Raw genomic sequence first — 21,492 nt, forward strand, 5'->3', positions numbered from 1 at the left:
AATAAGTCAGACAGAGAAAGACAAATACTATCTGATTTCTCTTATATGTGGAATCTGATAAAAACAAAAAAGCAAAAAAACAAACCAAGCTCACAGATATAGAGAACAGATTGGTGGTTGTCAGAGGCAGGGGGTGAGGGTTGGGCAAAATGGGTGAAAAAAGAAATTGGTGGAAAAAAGTAAAACAAAACTAGGTTATAATACCCTAACACTTCAGGCTTCCTATTTCAAAAATTTGGCAAGAGAGCTCACATTGGGTTGAACTTTTCAATACAGAATAATAAAAGCTCTGATTTTTTTTAACTAAAGATTTTAGGCACACATAACTTTTCTGCTAATAACCTAAGAGCAATTTATATAATATTTCATAATATGCAATGAATGAAAAGGTCAAACGAGGAAAGTGATGGTGTTTTTGAAGCTCTCTACACATTAAAATTCATTCTTCATTTTAATGCCATCAGTCACATCTATCTGGCAGCATTTTTTCATTTTCTTCCTTTCAAAAGGGACTTTTGCGCCAGCAAAGAATTACACAGAAGATTCTAAAACAATAAAAACAAAGGAACATCCCCCTTTAAAAAGAGACGGAAGCAGAATTTCCGTGTGTTCCACGAACTGTCTGTATCAGAATCACAAATACGCTTATTAAAGATGCAGATGCCCCCTGAATCAGAATCTCTGGGAATGCTGGGCCTGGATCTGTTTCTTATTAAATAAGGTCCCTGGTAACTGAGGGAAGGCCTGACTGAGGCAAGATGCTGGATAAGACGAAGCTTGATTTTGGTCAGTAGGGTTGCGTGTCAAAAGGCTGGCTAGGGAGGAGCTGACACCTGGGCCCAGGGCCTGACTCCACAGCCCCCACTCCCACCCCAGGTGCCCCATACTATGTGCCTCACGGCCCAACATCTCCACTTCCAATATCCTTAGATACTCCCATTGGTTGGCTTTGGAGGGGACAGTGGAGCACTGCTCCCTGGGGACCCTTAGTGAACAAGGACAAAAAGTCATGGCCAATCTGGTGCCAGAACCTCAACTGCCGACCTTCAGCGACCTTGACTGGCCTCACCCCCGGGGGGTCCCTCTGACCAGAGCTGCTGCCGGTCCACACCTCAGTCAACCTGAGGCCCCATCTCAGGTCCGGCGGAGTGGCTGGATCAGGGTTGGCAAATGGCTGTTTGTCTTGAGTGCTAAGTCTCAGCAATGGCTTGCGGATGCCTTGAGGGCTGCGGCCAGGGGAAAGCTAGGTGGGGGACATGACGTCAGGGATCGGCAACGTCTGGCACGGGCAGAGCAGGCAGGGCAGCCTCAGGTGTCCAGGAGCCCTCTCTGCACTTTAATTGCCTAAAGACAATACTTTTCATACCTCTGTGAATTATTTACTCATTTATATATTTACAAGTACTTATACAGCACCTTCTCTGTTCAAGACAATCTTCTAAGTGCTTTATAAAAATTAACTCATTTCATCCTTATAACAGTATTGAAGCAGAGACTACTTTTATCCTCATTTAAAACTGGGGCAACTGAAGCACAGAGAGGTTCAGAACTTTGCCCACAGTCACACAGCTGGTACATGGCAGAGTCCATGCAAGCCAAGGTGGTCCGTCTTCATAATTTGTGCCAAGCTGTTTAAATATGGTACACATGCGTTAATGGGAAAATAAAGCACATCAATAAAAAGAAACAGTGTGTTAAATTTTGGTTACTCTGTCCTGTGCTGAGACTTACGCTCTCTTTGTTGAAAGAGCATTTTTGAGAGGTCTTAAAGGAAATAGCACAAAACGGAAGCTTTCTCATTGATATAATTGGAACTGAAAGAGAACTATAAAATGAGGAACTTTCTTATTTTGTGGGTCAATGTTATTTAATGACACAAAGGGCAGAATTTTTGATTCCTCTTAGGGAAACAACCTGTGGATAAAATATCACTTTGTCCTTAGCACACCTTTGAGTGCCAAAGGGTGGTTTGTTTTCTCACAGTGTAAACCTCTTCTTTTAAAAAAAAAAAAAAAAATTGACAGCTGAACTAACATCTGTGTCCAATCTTCCTTTTTTTCTTTTTTCTTTTTCTTCTTCTCCCCAACGCCCCCCAGTACATATTGTATATTCTAGTTGTAGGTCCCTCTGGTTCTGCTGTGTGGGACGCTGCCTCAGCACGGCTTGATGAGCAGTGCTAGGTCTGTGCCCAGGATCCGAACTGGAAAAACCCTGGGCTGCTGAAGTGGAGCACGCAAACTTAACCACTACGCCGTGGGGCCAGCCCCATAAACCTCTTCTTGATAACCATGTGTGTTATTGATTCACTGCAAAGACCTCATCATTTTTGTGCAAATTGGCATCTTACCCCTAGTCATGTGATTGGAAAATCTCTACAAGTTGAGTCTAAATTGATAAAGTCTTTATAGTTGAATCTTTCCAGTCAACACACCATCATTAGTGATGCTGGTCTGGAACCGTGGTTCTCAGCATGTGTTCTCTGGACCAGCAGCAGCGTCACCTGAGAACTTGTTTGAAATGCAGAGGCTCTGCCCACCCCAGAGCTACTGAATTTAGATGTGGAATAAGGCCCAGTAGTCTGTGTTTTAACAAGCCCTCCAAATTTGATAAAACTGATCTAGAAAAAATAACCAAATATAGTACATACCATAGTAAAAATTTTATGTCAATTCCTTGCCATGAATTAGATTTCCAAGAGATTAGCTGGGATCAAATCTGTCTGCGTGGCCTTGGGCAAGTCATTTTTCCTCTCTAAACTTCAGTTTCCTTATCTGCAAAAAGAGAATAATAAGACCTAATGTAAACTTTAAAAAAAAGAGTTAATATATAGGGTGTGACCTGGATTGAAAGAGAGAAACACATCCAGAATGTTGACAGTGCACAGAATATGACAAATGCTTAAGATATGTTTGTGCTGGTATTACAACTGTTATTATCTTTATGGGCACAATAGCATTTGATAAGCAATATTTTTAAAAATGGAAAGGATTGTGTATAAGTCACAGGTGGGAATTCTAAGACAGAAGAGGCGTTCTAACTCAGCAGCTCAGAGGTATCCAGGCAAAGGTCGCAGAACGAAGCCATCTTGCTCAAAATCCGTGCCTGCTGGCCCAAACTCTTCCTCCCACTGGCCCACTATTAGCCTAGAGCATCAACATTCCTGGCTTTGAAGATCCCTAGAATGTAGAGATGATATTTCAATAGACACTTCCAGCCAGAGTGTCCTCCAGCCAAGGAAGTGTTTGAAGAGAATGGAGGGGGGGGGGCCCGGGTAGCAAGGCGAACAGGGTGGACGGGGCAGGGATGAGGAAGGAGTGGGACCGTTTCCAGGCCCATCCCAGCTCTTCCCCATCCCAGCCCTCCCCAGGCCCTGCATCTAGCCCTCCTGCGGCCACCATGGCCTGGCCTTGAAAATGTGCTTCTCTCCTGTCCCTGGACACAAACCTTTCCCTCACATCCTCCGACACAGGCTGGAATTTTCCAACCAAAACTGTACTCAAACCAAATGAGAGAGAAGGAAACAAAATGACAATAAGCAAGAAGGAATCAGAGAAACAAATACAAACCCCAGAAAACCAGTGTGCTCACCAAGGACAGGGGTTTGATCTTACAATAACGAGTACCCACTAATTGATTTTTCCCATTCCACTGGAATCACAGGGCTGTCCAAATGGAAATGCCATCGGCGGAAGGGAGCGCGAGGTGATGGGCAGGCTCTTTTTCTAACTCCTCTGAATTTCTAACCCAAAGCTTCATCTCTTCATTTTTCTTCCCTCTCGCTCCTTTGGGCTAAATCAACGAATAGCAAGTAAGGTCAGGACATTTCGCACAGAGGTGACTTGAACCAGATCTGAAGGATGAGAGAGGCCATTAAATGGAGGAGGATAGTAGTTAACCACCACTGAGCACCTACTATGTGCCAGGAACTATGCTGAACATGTTACATCCATCACCTCAGTTAATCCTCATAACAAATCCACAAGGCAATGATAATAATAGCTATTGTTATGGAGCCCTCACTATTCCTAGGCACTCTACATGTCTTCATGAATTTAATTCCCAGCACAACTGTAGGAGCTAGATATTAGGATGCCCATTTTTCAGATGAGAAATTTGAGATACAAAGAAATTAAAAATTGGGCCCAAAATACCACAGAAGTAAATAGCAGAGGCTAGAGTTGAACCCAGGGCCTCTTATTTGAAAATCCACCTCCCAAGCGCTGTGTTTCTAGAAAGAGGAAGTATGGAGGCCTGAGGGTGAACAGCTATCCAGGGACAGGCGGGGAGTGGATGTTCGCCGGGAGGCTCATTGAGTGCTGGGAAAGTGTTGTGGTTTTAGCTTCAGGAAATGATTTGCAAGAGACAAAAAAAGGGTGGAATGTGGGTCCCGCAGCAGATGCAGCAAAAGAAAACTCAATCTCGGATGAGAAAAGACGAACTGAGAAATGCAGATGAGCTGCTCTGTAGTAGCTACAACAAGGGTCTTGGGTGTAAAGAACAGAAACCGAAGTCAGCCGACTTAAAAAGCAATTCTTTGGATGGATTTTATCATATCAACAGAAAAGACAAAGAACCAGACTCAAAAAACAAAAATAAGCAAGAATGACCGAGATCCAAGCAGCAGAAAATACACGGTGGTCATATCCTAAGGACAATCTCAATAGGACACTGTCCTAGGACCCTCAACTGTGCCCTGTCCCTGACTCAGCTACCATTGGCTGGGAGTTACTTCTCAGTGTCCCTTCACTGGTGTGTCACAACCTCAGGTAGAGGCATCAGATTGGTTGAGTCTGGGCCAGGGACAAGCTTTCGTTCAGCTTCTAGAATCTCTGGCAGAATCCTCTCTGCCACCAAGATTCACAGGAATGCAGGATGCCCTCCCTGCTCCTCCCACATCCACGACAGCTATGACAGCTACTGAGGCCAACTTGAACAAATATGCCCCTGTGCCAGGGCGACAGAGCTGAGGACCAGTTAGCCTGGATACAGAAGAATTAAAACCACTGGCAAGACATCCAAAATAGAGGGGAACCAGTGTGCCTCTTTCATGAGATGGTTTAGCTTTAAAGACATCCACCCTCAAAGTCGCCTTCCTTGACGTCAGCATCCTCAGCCTTGTGAAAAGGCTCCCTCTACTCGCGAGGGCTCTAAGACCTTGAGGTCCCAATCCCATCCAGGTGACAAGGTTCTTATGACAAGTGATGGATGTGTGGTGGCCAGTGACGATGACTGACTGCTCTCGGAGTCAGTGGGCTGGAAACCTCTCTGCCTGATGACCACCTTGAGCACACTGCTCTTCGCATGACCCGTGCTCAGAGGAACTGTAGTGGGAAAGTGTTCTCTAGAGGGGCAAGTTCATGACCGTCTACTGACCTCCTCTCAACAGAAGGAGCCACCACGACTATGGAATTTTTTTTTCCTTCCGAGCAAAGGCTGGAGCTGCATCCCAATGTCTCCGCCCATGTTTGTGGCGATGTGAAAATCTCAGCGTGAACTCTATCACACAATGATGCGCTTTGCCCAGCTCCCAAAACTCCCATTATTGTAGATTCATCTTTTTGCTTATTTCCAGCTCCACACTGGAGGGTCAAACAATAAATCATTAAGCAGGACTCTCTGCACATGCCTGGTGCCTAATGAATCTAGCAGCTGAAACCAAGGCACAAACAAGCATACGGTGGGGAGAGGAGAATTACCACCGTGAACGTGAACTCAACAGCTGATTGAGGGTGACAGCAAAAGGAAACTTTTAATGGGGAAATTTAATTCAAAGGAAAAACCTCCAGAAAATTATAAACGCCATCATTTGATTTAATCATCTGCATTTGAATAGCTCTGCATGAGAAACACATTTAAACATTTATAAAATTAAGATGCTAAAATTAATGTTTAGCTATTATAGAAGAGCTTATAATTGTCTGACGATCTTGCATAATTAAATAGTAATTTCCAACGTGACGGGACGGTCCCGTTGAATGAAACTGTCAAAAAAGAACATCGGAGAGTTATTGGAGGAAAAGTTTGTGAGCTGTGAGCCCTCTAGTGGCCATAAAGCGCAGTGCAGCCAAGACCTCCGCCCCCAGCCCTCCTTCCGGCAAGCCCTCAGTCCTTGATGCCATGGAGTTTGGGACCAGAGTCTGAGTGGGAGCCCTGACCCCTTCACCAAGCCAGGGCCTCTGATTCTAAGGAAACTACTAGGCAGTCAGTAAATGCCCTTCTCTCTTTCTGGTGCCATCAAGGACTTTGGGACAGAGCCCAAACCTTCCCACTCCTCCACTGTTTCCTGCTATTTATGGAGCTTAAAGTTGCCTTGATGGATGGTATCATGTGATCAGTAAAGAAAGCACCGTCATTCCCACCTGCAGATGCTGAACCCGAGGCTCCAGGGGACTATGTGACTTGCCCAAGGTCTGTCATTCTTCCGACTTGATTTTAAATGTCATCCCTCCTGATTTTAAATGTCCTCCCTCACCACCCTGTGTAATGTCACACCACCACCTACTCACCCACACCAGCCACTGTGAAACACTCCGACTTCTTTGCATCCATTTCTCAAAATGGGAGCTAGTCACATCCTGGTCACATGTTCACTATATGTCTCCCGCACTAGACTGTCTCATCCACTCCTGTGCCCCTGGGCTTCAGTGCTCATCTACAGAACCATGAGTGATATGGTTAGTAAGGCGTGTGGCTGAGATGCAAGCACAGACCAGCTGACTCCAGACTCATTGGAGAAGCACATTCTTCCTTGGGGCTTGCTGGCCTGGTGTGAGCTCCGGGACATCCAGCTTGACTCCTCCTGAAGACTCCTCACACTCCATGTGTGCAGAGTTCAACTCTGCCTTTTGTCCCACAAACTCATTCCTCCTCGTTTATTCAACATCTTGGATTCAAGGCACCCTTCTCCATCCAGTTGTACAAGCAAGAAATCGGGGCGTCATCTTGACTCCTCTGCATTTGAAAAGCTCCTTCATCTCCCACCCATAGCTAACAAACACCAAGTCCTCGTAATTCTACCTCCCAATGCACCCACTGCTCTCCATTCCTGGCCACACTTCCTCATCCAGGCTTGCATCATGATTCATTTTCATTAGGACAGAAGCCTGCCAGCTATCCTTCCCAGCTCCAAAAGCAGAGCCAAGCCTGCTCCTCTGACTTAGAAACCCCCAGAGGCTCCCTGTTGCTTTTAGGAGAAAGTCCTAAGATGCAGAGGCAGCCCCCAGTGGGAGGAACATTCCAGGCAGCAGCTCATCACAGTCACAGGAGTTGTCCATTTACACTAGTTGCCATGGCAACCTTGCCCTTCAACTTTGGAAAGTTTCATGAACAAGATCACCCTGGTGTAAATGATTTCATGAAACAAAAAGGCCAGCTCAGCCCCAGGGGGTGTAGTTTCTTTGGAGGGCTCCTCCCGTGAAGCCAGCCACAGGATAAAAAGACTCTGAAGGCTGGGAAATATGAACGGGGAAGCCTCTTTCATTTTCATCCCACGAGTTCAGGATTTGTGAAAATCGAAAACTTTGCCCTGGCATGCAGTTGGTTCAAAACAGGTTTTGAATATGTGAGTGAAGAAGGGAATATATTTTTTATAAAATGGGCTTCTCTTATAAATAGATAAATATGGATATGTTCAATTGTCCCCTAAAACTACCTAGACAAATAAAGTGGCTCTGAAGGTTGGATTGTCCAATGCATTGTAATTTACGGTAGAATACCAAATTGGCCCAGGATCACTGCCACCAGTAAGCTAGGTTTCTGATTTGAGGGTGGTCATGAGAACAAATAAGACAGTCTATGCTTGAAACAGTTTGGAAAAGCTAAAGTGCTAAACCAATGCCGGTAGCTTTGTTCTATCCCGGCTCACCAGGTTCCACATCTTACGTTTCTGCTGACTTGGACTTCATTTCTCTTTTCCATGGATAGTAAATCTTACTATTCTGCTGCCTTAGGCAATCACACCAAACCAGAGGGTTAGACCAGTGCGAAGTTTGTAGAGTGGGTCCCTTTGTGGGCACTGGGCCACACATGTTCGTGCATGGGTGGACACTCAGCGTCAGGACCCAGTCAGTGGGCAGAAACCGCCGGCCATCTTGGAACAATAAGCAACGCGGGTGGTTGAACTCTGAGCGCTGCATTTCGCTGTAGGGCAAATGACGTCACTGTTGGAAATGGGAGGTTTTCGCAAAAACCCTTCCAGGCTTGCCTCATTGAAATACCTTTACTGTGCACGTGATCCACAAAAATTCCTTCTAGATAGATCTCAGTTTCTTGGCAGGAACGACCGTCTGTAGGTGCCATGAGAGATCTGAGGGGCCTTCAAATCCTACCCAGACTAAGATATCTACTCACCTCTCCCACCCTCTAACTGGTGAAAATGCCAAAGACTATGCTCATCCGCTTCTCCTCCAGAGGGCTGGAGTGAATGAAAATGGGCAGATAGTACCTGAGAGCAGAAGAAAGCCCCTAACTCTTTTAATCATCCCTTCCTTTCTTCACTAATTCAACCATTCATCACTCAATCATTTATTGGATGACTTTGTTGGCTACCTACCCAGTGATATGCTCTATACTGGGCACTGGGACACCATGGTGAACAGGACCTGCAATTGACCTCTCACCTTTGCTCTCCATTCTCCCATCACATGGGCTCTGTTCTTACACACTATGTTCCTACCCCAGGACATTTGCACTTGTTGTTTCCTCTGCCTAAAATGCTCTTCTCCCAACTCTTCGTAGAGCTCGTGCCTCTGCTATCCCTCTAGGCTCAGTTCACAAGATCCCATTACAGAGAGGCCTCCCCAGACCACATTATCATACAGGAGTCTCCCCTTCCTACCTCACCCTGCATTCATTTCCTTAAGAACTGATGTGAAATTATCCTGATTTTTTGATAGTTCTTTATCTTTTTCCCTGCTGGATCCCCAGCACCTGGCACACTGCCTGGCATAAGACATAGTAGATAAAATTTACCTAGCGCTTACTACACGCCTGCCCTCTGGAGTGTTTTATGTGCGCTCTCCCAATTACTCACCCCTCCAAGCCTATGAAGTACGTACAATAGAGGCATAGAGAAGTTGCGTCACTTGGTCACAGAGTTCATAAGAGAAGAAGTTGGTTTTTGAACCAGGAAGTATGATTCCAGCATCTGGGCTCCCAACCTCTACGCTAGACTGGCACTCGATCTGTCAGTCAGCGTTTCGAAGGAAGGAATGAATAAATATGAGAATGAACGAATGAGTGGAGCTTAGCGTCTAGGGTGGAAGGCAAGCGTTAAACAAATAATTATTTAACCCCTACGGAAGTGCAAAGAAGTGCAGGCCAGGATGCGAGCACCTGATTGAGAGATCAAAGCTAGCACAGAGCGTCGGGGACACCTGCCTGTGGAAGTGACACATTGAAGTGACAGTGTGGAGTGCGAGTGGGAGTTAGTGGGAGAAGAGGGTCATTCATCAGATAATCTAGTGGTGACACTGGAAACACAGCAGACAGGCTGAACACAGCGTCAGAGCTCAGGGTCGGAATCACGTCTCTGTGATGCTGTGGAGAAGCAGGCAGGGTACGTACCGAGGCAGGAGCAGAAAGCTTTTTGGAAGCCAATTTGCAGGATGCGTGCTATCTATAAACAACGTGCAGACTGTGAAACATATCCACTTTTCCACACAGCAGTTTCACTATGAACTCTTTCCTACCAATATACTTGCATATCTTTAGAGAGGAATGTGTAGAAGAAAGGTAGCTATTGAAACAACCCAAAATAGAATAATAAGAAAACAAATGTTTATCAATAGGGCAATGGATTAGGGGCCAGCCAGGAGGTGTGGCAGTTAAGTACTCACACTCCGCTTCAGTGGCCTAGGGTTCGCTGGTTCAGATTCCAGGTGCAGACCTAACACCAGTCATCAAGCCATGCTGTGGTAGGCGTCCCACATATAAAATAGAGGAAGATGGGCATGGATGTTAGCTCAGGGCCAATCTTCCTCAGCAAAAAGAGGAGGATTGGTAGCAGATGTTAGCTCAGGGCTAATCTTCCTCAAAAAGAAAAAAAAGAGAAATGGATTAAATATATTTTGGTACTACCATATTGTGTGCAATATTCTGAAACAATTTTTTTAAATGATTTTGATCAAGATGCAATGGCTTGTAAACAGCTATAAGACATAGCGCCAAGTGAAACAAAGCGATCACTTTACTATGTACAGAGCAATCCTATCTATATATTTTAAAAAGAAAAGAAACTGAAGCTGTGCACGTATGCACACAACACACACACATGTAACACAACAGATGTAAACGCATGTTTTGAAATGTTGGGAATGTTTTGAAAAAACATTTAGCAAATTTTTATCCGTGATTTCCTAGGAGGAGAAAGAGAAGAAAGAAGATTCTGACTTGACACAATCTGAAATGTTTGAATTTTAATAATGAAAATATAGTCACATATTGCTGTGATTTTTTTAAAAATCAAAAACTTCACATTGAAAGAGAAAGGTAAAAGAGCATGTGCCATCACTATAGACAGAAGTCCCCCTGGGAGTATCCCACGGGGCTCCAAGAGGCCCCACCCAGCGGAAACCCTACCGGCCACACAGCTTGATCTGGGCCGCCATCCTAGAATTTCTAGCTTGCCCAGATTTGCCTCGTCATTCCCTCGGGGCAGTGGCTCTCGGAGTCTAACTTCTGGCTTATTCCTGACTCGGCATTTGAGCTTCGTCCAGGGGTCAGGACACCTGCCTGTGTGTCCACCATTTGACTTTGGGCCTGCCTTGGACACATCAGTGTAGTTTCATTTTCCTTGTGCACAGTCTTCTTTTCCCTCACAGGGAAGCAAGGTAAAGTGTCCTCCTCAGCCCCTTAGTCTCACAGCTCAGGAGGAAAGAAACTCAGCTGATCCACACATGAGATACGGGCGCGTTCACAGCCTTACCTGGTAATAAGATGAAGCTTTCTGCTGGAATCACTCCTCTCTCTGCTGTGCGTGCTGAATTGGCCATGTGGTTTTGGTTTTCTTTCCCAGATTCTGAACTAGATTAGTTTAACATAGGGGAAGGCAAAATCATTTTTGGTTGGTTGAATTTTTAGTTGCCTAAATAAAATGATGTCTTAATTATCGCCCCTCCCTTGGTGTCCTGACCCCGGCCCTCCTCTCCTGTCTCAGCAACATCTGTGACCCGCACCTGGTACTCTGTGCCCAGCCTACGTGATCAGCAAGGAGAGAGGAAGAGAGCAATGAATGTGGGAGCGAGGAGGGAAGCACTTCCCCTTTCAGTTCAGCCAGGTCTTCGAGCCCCTGATGAGAGCCATTCCCTGTAGTTAAGGCCTGGAGGATGAAGGCCAATGACACAGAGAACTCGCCTTCTTGGAACTTCTAGTCCAGTTTAGGACATTGACATGGGCGCACAATCTCAACAGCATCTGGTGAATGATAAAGAGAGTCATATGCACAGGGAGCTATAAATACAAAAGTTAGAGTTCTTTAGCTTAGTCAGGAGATTCTGGGAAGGCTTCCTAGAGGAGACAGAGGGACGAGTAAGAGTATCTAGGCAGAGAAAGATGAGGAAGCAAAGGGAAAAGCATGAATGAATGCATGGGGATTTGAAAGGAGCAGATGGGCTTGCTCAAGCATGGGCAATGATTGATGTGGCACTGGGAGGAGATGGCACTGGAGAGGCCGCAGGGCCCGGGCAATGGAGGGTCTAGAATGCCACCTCACACCATTTCCATTGCATCAGAACAGCGCCCTTCAAAGCACTGACTACTATTGTGGCGTCCTCATATTGGGTCCATATTGTATTTAAATGGGCCAGGGGAGAGAGAGAAGTCATATTTGCTAAATATTGGTTGAAACTTTATTTCAACCCTCGTTGACATTCTCTTCTAAAGTAAAATGGTCCACTTTTAGAAAGTTCTAGATAACGAGCACCAGGACGATTGCTTTTCAGGGACAGCCTCCCGCACACTGACATGGCTTACAGAAAGGAGGTGGATGCAGAACTTGGCGCTGGCGCCAGTCTCCCGATGTGCCCTGAAGGGTTTCTCTCCTTCTGCTGAAGCTCGTATTTGCAATGCGTTTCTGCAGACGTGATTTGCCTCTCTCTTCAAACCAGAGAACAACCAGATGTTCCCTGACGTGAGGATTTTGCAGTAGAGCCCGGATATTGACACTGCAGCGTCCTCATGGATCTTGATATAATGGATGATTTTCCAACTTGCCGTGGAAATTCCCAGTATGACACAGCCAGATTGAAATGGGATGATTCAGTGCACATCTCCCTTCAAACTGGCATTTGAAATAACATTTATTAGTGTGGTTTGGATACAAAAAAAGAAGAAGAAAATAGTGCATTGTTTTATGGCCCATAAAACCTCAATTTACTTTTTTTTTAAATTCAAGTTTGTTAAGGTATAATTTACATACAGTAAAATTCACCTTTTTGGGGTATATAGTTCAGAGAGTGTGGATGAGACCATGCATCCATCACTACAACTGAGACACAGGACATTTTCATCACCCAAAAAACTTTCCTCATGCCTTTTTGTAAGTCGTCTCCTTCCTCCAGCCCCAGGTCCTGGCAATACCCAATCTGATTTCTGCCCATACAGTTTTGCCCCAATCCTTAAGAAATAATATAAGAATCAAGTAAGAAATTTCAAATATGTATTTGAAAAGTACGAAAAGAAAGATAAAACGGTAATTTAAGAAATCTCTTCTTTTTTTATGAAGGTGCTCAGATTGGGAAGAAAAGAGAAGGCCTATGTTTTTGTCTGTTACTTTTGTTTTACTGCATAGTGGTTAGAAAAAGTAGCCTTATACTTTTGACTTAATGGAATTTATGGAGATGTTTTCCATGACCTATTATCTGGTCAATTTTTGTAAATGTGAAAAGACTACTTGAAAATAAGGGGTATATTGGGGCTGGCCCCGTGGCCGAGTGGTTAAGTTCGCGCATTCCGCTGCAGGCGGCCCAGTGTTTCGTCAGTTCGAATCCTGGATGCGGACATGGCACTGCTCATCAGACCACGCTGAGGCAGCGTCCCACATGCCACAACTAGAAGAACCCACAGCGGAGAATACACAACTATGTACCGGGGGGCTTTGGGGAGAAAAAGGAAAAAATAAAATCTTTAAAAAAAAAAAAAATAAGGGGTATATTAGATTGACCTTATCAATTATAATTATCAGATCTTTTAAGTTCTTAAATATATTCTTTTCTATATTACCTAATTCCTAAACTAGACTACTGTATCAAATATACAAGGTCTCAAGTGGACTAGAAGTTTATTTCTCACAATCATAAAATGTCCTGGTCATAAAGTGCTTCTCCTCCAGGCAGAGATTCGAGGACTCAGCTCCTTTCACTTGAGGCTCCTCCTTCTCCCAAGGGCTCATCATCTTCTTGGCAGAAGAGGAGGGAGAGTGAGCTTCTTAAAAGTCTTGGCCCAGAAATGTCTTATATCACATTAGCTGGAACCCAGTCACATGGCCATATCTAGCTACAAAGGAAGCTGGGAAATGTAGTCTAGCCGTGTACTTGGGAAGAAGAGGAGAGCACAGATTCTGAAGAGCAGCTAGCAATCTATGGGCCAATTTGCTATGTTAACAGGAGTAAGTGAAAGTCTCTTTTATGTTTCTCTGTATTTCTCCCTGTATTCCTTGTCCTTTATTCTTTACATAATTTGACGCTTTGTTATTTGGTACATGTATTAGCTCCCTGTTGCTGCTGTAACAAATTACCACACACTTAGTGGCTTGAAGAATACAATGTATCTCTTACAGTTCTGGAGGTCAGAAGACTCACTGGGCTAAAATCAAGGTGTTGGGAGGGCTACATTTCTTCTGGTGACTCTGGGGAGAATCGATCTTCTTACCTTCCTTGCTTCCAGAGGCTGCCCACATTCCGTGGCTAGTTATCTCTTCCATCGTCAAAGTCAGAAGTTGCATTTCTCTGACTTCAGCTTCATCATCATATCTCACTCTCTGACTCCCCTGCTTCCCTCCTTCACTTATGAGGACCCTGGTGATTACATTGGGCCCACTCGGACAATCCAGGATAATCTCCCATCTCAAGATCCTCCACTTAAACACATACATAAAGTCCCTTTTGTCATGGTCACATAATTATAGGTTCCAGGAATTGTATATGGATATCTTTGGGGGCCATTATTCTGTTTACCCCAGAATCTGAAGATCTACACAGATGATCACTATGGTCTCATTGTGGATAATATCCTTTATCACATTAAAATGCCACTTTTGCTTTATTTTAACCCTTGGCCTTGTATTCAACCTTGTGTGATCTTATTACCATTTGTTAATATTTGCTTAATATGTCTTTGTCCAGCCCTTTGCTTTTAACTTTATCAAACTGCTTGTTTTGAATGTTTTTCATTCAGAATTTGAACTCTTAAAAACTGGAGACTGAAGTCTTCTTATTTTAGTGAACGTGACTAACTCTTTCATAGTTACAGGTACCATCATGCACCACACAATGACATTTCAGTCAACAACAGACTGTATTTATGATGGTGATCACATAAGATTAGTACCATGTAGCCTAGGGGTGAGTAGGCTATACCGTCTAGGTTTGTGTGAGTACACTCTATGATGTTCGCACAATGATGAAATCATCTAACGATGCATTTCTCGGAACACATCCCTGTTACTAAGGAATGCACGACTGTACGTTTTGCCTCATTCTGTCATCTTCTTTTGTCTTTGTGTTTCTTTTTAAATTTTCGGTGCTTTCTCTGGTTATGTGGGTTGTCTTTTCTCAATCTTATTTAGAGAACACTGCTTTTCCTTCTGTTTGAAAAGTTTTCTTCATGTGCTTTCAGTTCTTCAACTGGTAATATTTATACATCTCTGATATGCTTGAACCTCTCTGTTAGTTGACTTACTAATATTTGATAGATCTGTTGAGCCCTATGAATGAAAACATTTATTTATCCTTCCTCTCATCTCTCCACATAAATACAGCCCTAATTTTAATTTGCAATATTGTTATTCCTATTGTTGTTGTCATGGTATTGACGACATTTTAAAGGTTTATGACATTTGCCTTGTGCAGCTGTGGTGCGCAGGCTGGCTCTTTCTGTGTGTCACCATGAGCTCAGCGCTCATCACTGGCTCTTCTGCACATTGTCCCCATTTATCTGTTCCTGCCCAAGCTCCACCCTCAAATGTGACCTGCTGTGCCCCTTAGATACCTGAAGAACATTTTCTTTCCTTTTGCATTTTATTATCTTTATTGGGATGTATCTTAGTATTGATCATTCTGTATCCTTCTTGTTCAGCAATAAAAAATGATACAATGATCTCAATACTGCCTTTTGATCAGGAGAGCCTCTATTTTAGGAAAAGAGGGTTTTTTCTAATATATCTTTGAATATTCTTTCTGTTCCATCTATTGGGTTCTCTGTCAAGGACACCAGTTATCCTCGAGTTGGATCATTCTGTTTTAATGCCTTTGGTTTTGTCCTCTGCATTCATTATGATTACCTCTGCCTTTTATTCTAGCTTCCTCATTTAGTTTCCAGCCATGTCTATTCTTTCTTGCTGTTTCGTTATTTTGTTTAAGTTCAAGATCTTCCTTATATATTATCTAATATCTGCTAATATTTTTCATCTCTTCTTTAAGCTCTTGTTTCATTAAGTTCTTCTGTTCAGCAAAGCATTTGCTGGAATTGTCTTTTACTTCTTTCTCTTCCTTCTTTTGCAAGCTCTGTCCTTCCCTCCATTTATCTCTTCTCTGGTGTTTTTACATAGTTTTCCATGTTGTTTCTTTTCATTTACTCGGAACGATTAAGATCTTGCCTTTCACCATAGAGCAAGTAAACCATCCATAACCCTTTTCTAATCTTTCTTGAGACCTGTTTACTTTCCCCTTAGAGATTCAGTTTGAGGACTGAAAATGCTGTGTCCTCTCTTTATTTCTGGTTTCCTGAGAAGGGAAAGGAGTGAGCAGAGCTCCCCCTGCGGCAGGGGAGTTGGGGCAGGTGATTCTGCTCTGCTCTTCCTTTGTACTTTTATTCAAAGTCTTGCCCTTGGGCTCCCCCTTCAAAGGTGTAAACTGACCCCTTTGCCGTGGGGAGGCCCTCAGACTTCCGGTGCATTCTCTGATTCAGAGTGGAGCCTCTGGCTTCTAACAGAGATCAGTAGTCCCAACGTCCACTCTCCACACTACTCCTGCCTTGTTCTAGCAGCCATTTCCCCTTCTCCCTCAGGACTGGGAGTGGGGGGTGGAGTATTGGATACAGATGGTGAGTTGGCGATGGCGCTGGTCCATCAGGTGGGAGGGCTACCGCTGCCCTCTCGCTGTAGGTCTCTACCATTTTGGCCTCAGTGTTTTTCCCCTGGGCTCCTAATGTCGAGAACTGAGGGAAGCTATTTTCCCTTCACCTCTTCCAGAGCCGCTGGTGCTCTCTATGACCCCATGGTAGTCACCTGACCTATGGCTCTCTCTCCAGTAGGGTGACTGGAAGCATACCAGCAGAGGGCTAAGGCAGAGTCCGCCCTGTGGTAACACCTGACTTCTTCCCTCCTTCTGAGTTTCCTCTGGACTTGGTTTCAGCAGTGGTCACTGCAGTGGGCACCCTGCCCAGCTTATGCCTCTAGCAGCCATGGGCAGAGGCCGCCCCCCATGGACCCCCACTGCTCTCTGCTGACTGGCTGACTTCACACTAGCTTCCATTTATGGGAGGAGAGACACCCCGTGTCCAAGCTTACTTCCCAAGCAGAGAGGAGCCGGATGATTATTCTCCACAAAGACACCAGAGCAAATTTTTAAAATGTAAATGAGATTATGTCACTCCCTTGCTTAAAACCCTCCCATGGCGCCTCCCATCAAATCTTGAATAAAACCCAAAGACCTTACCATGGCCCACAAACCCTCCCTGGTATGGCCTCTACCCTCTGCCCCCACCATCTGTGCATCTTGAAGGGGATCGGGATATCCCACCTCAAAGTAGGCCCCTTTGGAACAAGGATTATTCTGAGCTGAAGGATTTGAAAATCAACAGATGCAGGAAGAGTTCTCTTACCCCTCATTTTCTGCCTAAAAGCAGGGCATAAACTTCCCTTTGTGAAGGTGCCCCCCTCTCCCATACCAGGAAGAGGAGTACAACCCTTATCACCAGAGATAGAGTCAGTACCAAGATGAATCTGCATAAACACATTTTACTAAAATAACCTTTATCTTCCATGAGTTCCCCTCATATATTTCCTAGTCACTTTCTTGCCATTTATTTAACACACACCCCCTTTCTTTTGTTAAAATGGTATATAAGGTCCCAAGTCTAACCACTTCTTTGAGTTTCACTTCTTTCCTGTAAACTTCTGTGCACATAAAATATTAACAAAATTTGTATTCTTTTTCTCCTGTTAATCTGTTTTTTGTCAGCTAAATTCACAGGCCCCAGCCACTGAACCTAAGAGGGTAGAGGAAAAGTTTTTCTTCCCCTAGACTCTCCCTTCCTTGGCTGCTCTAACCCAGCCACACCTACCTTCCCCAGCACCTGGAAGGCACTGAGCTCTCCTCAGCTCCTGCTCAAATCCATCCCTCCACTAGAAATGGCCCCACATCTCCCCTTTGCCCATCTCATCTCCAGGTTTCAACTTAAATACAACAAGTAGGTCTCCTCTGCTGATCTCCATCATAACACAGTTTTTTCCTCAGCCCTTCTCAAAACATGTCTTCGTGTTCAGTTATTATCCCGTTAGAATGCAGGCCCCAAAGGGCAGGGAGCAGGTCTGGCGTGCTGACCGCCAAATCACCCCTGCACCCAGCACAGCACCAGGTCCACAGAAGGTGCTAAGAAACATTGTTGATGTATGAATGCATTGCGCCAAGTAAATGATTCAGTTCAGGCATGGGGCCCCACCACGCTCCCCAGGATTGCTTTTGATGACTCTTCTGGTTCCCCACCTAAGGACCCACATTTCCAGAACCAAGCTGACAGTTTCACAGACTCAACACATCTTCCTGCTTCTGTCACTGGGAGAGGTTTCCCCCAAGAAGCCAGAGTGATGGCAATCTGCTCCCTCCTCCTTGACTTCGCACACCCCCCGACAGCCAGGGCTTGCCGTCCAGTCCACCAAGTCAGTTTTCTCTCCTCAGACAGGGCGAAAACGTTTTGGAGAATGTGGACACTGCCACCTAAAAGCCCTTCCTCGTGTAACTTTCCAGAGAAACTCAGAAACAAATGCTAGAACATTTTAAAGAGACGTGGCATTTGCTGCCACAAGAGGCTACATAAAGTGAATTAATTATTTAGCTATTTTCTGTAAACCAGCCCAGAAATACCTTTGAGGCATCTGTGTTTAATTCTGCTAAAGGATTAGCAGTCTGCCTAATTTCTCCCTTTCATATTTTACTAACTTTTTTCCAATCTATGTTTACTCCATTAACGTCTATAACAGCATAAAAGATGAAAGAATGCGTGTAATTGTTTTAAAATGCTAATTTCACCAAGCCTGTGGTGGCTGTTCAAGGTGATTTCTCCTTTAATGAGGAAATGACTTGGTAAATTTCTGACTCCCAATGTAAACTGCTGGGTGTTCAGTTCACAGCCGCGCTAACTTACGTGTTAATTTGATCAAGAGGAGTTTACATTGCAAACCTACAAAACCTGCATTTCCTTCATTGTTGGCAACAACAAGGTACCAACTTGGTGTATGCAAATCAAGCATCTACTCCTCTCTGAGAGGCAGAGCATAGTAAACATAAGGTGGAGGAACCAGGAGTGGCACAGGAGCTGTGAGGAAGCAGAAACGATAGGACAGAAGAAATTCACGGTAGTAGCAAAAATAGGCATAAAGCGTTGATACTATGAGGGTTGAACTCCCAGAAAAGAGAGTGATGAATGGCCACTTCGAGTGGGGGACCTCTAGTGACCTCGAGAATGACAGTGGAACCCAAATGGCTTCCTGGTCTCCCTAGGAGGCACAATTCTACCACCGATTTGTCTTTGTAACTGGGAAGTATACTTATAATCATCCCTATTACTGGGGGTAACCTGAATGGGTCCTGGCAAGCAAAAGACCCAAGCCAGTGCCATTGATCCCATGAGATCAGGTGGCAGGTAGGGATGTTTTAGGGCAAACATACCACTGCTGGGGAGAAAAACCACTCAAATGCAGGTGCAGCTGAGGGAGGGCCCGCAGTCTGTCTGCAGGTAAAGTCAGAAAGTTTCGATGGTAATGTGGGTAATAATGGTAACAGTCTTCATCATGCATTCAACAGGTAGTGTCAGGCCTCGGATCGGCAGAGACACTCGTATGACCACGCAGACTGTGCAAAGCCTCAGACCAGCTCCTGGGAGTAGAGTGGTGACCAGCACAGAGTCCTTGCCCTCCTGCAGCTTACGTTCCCATGGGGGTCACAGGGAACAAGCAAGTAAACAAAGAAATCGTAAGTGTCGCTGATCAGATTGTGATCAGTGCTGGGGAGAAAGCACAGGGCAAACATTCATGGAGGGTGTGCTAGTTTCCATTGCTGCTGTAACGAATTATCACGCACGTCGGCTTAAACGAACACAAATTTGTTCTCTTACATTTCTGTGAGGCAGAAGCCCTAAAATCAAGATGTTGGCTGAGCCGTATTCCATCCCGAGGCTCTAAGGGAGAATCCATTTCCTTGCTTTTCTAGCTTCCAGAGGCTGACTGTATTCCTTGGCTCCTGACCCCATGCTCCATCTTCAAACAAAGGAAGCTAGCGTTTTCCTGTCTCTCTCTCTTTCTGTCTCATTATATTGCTTTTTCTCACCCTGATCCTCCTGCCTCCCTCTTATAAGGATTACATATTGTGATTACATTGGCACACCCAAATAACTCAGGATAGCTCCATCTCAAGATCCTTAATTGAATTACAGAAGTCTCTCTATGCCACATAAAGGAAATATTCACAGGTTCTGGGGATTAGGATGTTCCATCTTTAGGGACCATTATTCCTTCTATCGCAGAGGGATGACCTTTCTAAGGAGGTAACACCTGAGTGGAGATTTACTTCATGCAGAGGGTGAGCCATAGGAGGGCCTGGAGGCAGAGGATCTGAAGCGGAGGGTCTGGGGCAGGAGCGAGCTTGGCCTATTCAAGAGCCAAGACTCGTGAGAACCGAGCTCAGGTGAGGGGGAGAGGGCATGAGATGGAAGGGGCCGTGATGACTTGCTTGCACTTTATCTACGTTTGATAGGCAATTGTCCAACGATTTTAGCAGGGGACTCACATGATAGGAATCATGCGCTTAAAGATCAAGACCACTCTGGCTGCTCTGTGTAGAATAGACTCCGTGGGGGTGAACGTGGAAGCAAATAGGGAGAAAGTGAGAGGCTAAAACAGTGTTACAGTTGCAAGGTGGAGGCAGTTCGGACTGAGGCGGTGGTGGTACAGGAGATAAGTACTCGGGTAGATAAGAACCCGGTGGGTTTGGGATCCAGCTTGAAGACTGAGACCCTAAGCAGAGATTTAGGTACAAGCAGTTTACTGGGGAAGTGGATCCCAAGAAGCACAGTAAGGGCATGAGACAGTGAGACCAGGAAGGGAAGAAAGGTCACAGAGTGGCATTAACTCCTATGGACACGGGGCTCAGTCCAGCTGGGGACTCTGAGAATCAGAATTTCTCCAGGGAGGCTGAGGACGCTGGAGCATTTACCCATCCGCTCCCATCCCCTATTGACTGAAGGCTGCTGGGCCCTTCCAGATCAGCCCCACACCCCTCACCAAGTGACACCCTCGGGCAGAGAGCCAGGAGGCTGTTGACATGGAAAAGAACTGTCCCCGGTGGCCTCCAGGGTGGGCTAAGGGGAATGGGATGCCCACAGCACCTGTCACTCTCACGGATCTTTGCATCTTCCGGAAGGGATGGGGCTGGTGCCCAGGTGGAGGGGCTGGTGCCCAGGTGGAGGGGCTGCCTCAGAGAGCAACACGCACAGTTCCACTGTGACCAGGAGGGAGAGGTGGGGAGAGAGAAGAGTACAGAGGAGACGGGGTGGGAGATGCAGGAAGAGGGGCGGTTCTCATCTAACCTCAGTGAGATAAGAACAGACATCATCAGCTAAGGAAGTGGGCAGGGGAAAGTGCTGGAGGTTTGAGGAAAGCGAAGGTGTGTCAGAGTCATCCAGAAGCGTGGGAAGGTGGCTTTACCGAGAACACAGAGCATGCGCTGGAGCTGTGCCGGGTGCCCATTTAGAGATCAGAAACCACCATCTCAGTTATATATCTTCTTCCAGCCACATTCAGATACTTCGGCGTCAGCAAACAGGGGGTCTGGTTTAACTCGGGCTGGGATATTGTGTGAAGAAGGGAGGAGGGGGACCAGAGAGTTAAGATTTATGCTTTGGCATCACGAAGAATCCAGATTTTGGGGGCCTGAAATGTAAACACTTTGGGGTGCTCTGTTTAAGAAAAAACTTACAAAACCACAAATATAAAATTAAATACAAAAGTGAATATTTTTTAGAATGAAAAAATAAATCATAATAAGTAAATTTTAAAGCTCA

The sequence above is a fragment of the Equus caballus genome, chromosome 1, assembly GCF_041296265.1.
Source record: "Equus caballus isolate H_3958 breed thoroughbred chromosome 1, TB-T2T, whole genome shotgun sequence".
Classification (NCBI taxonomy): domain Eukaryota; kingdom Metazoa; phylum Chordata; class Mammalia; order Perissodactyla; family Equidae; genus Equus; species Equus caballus.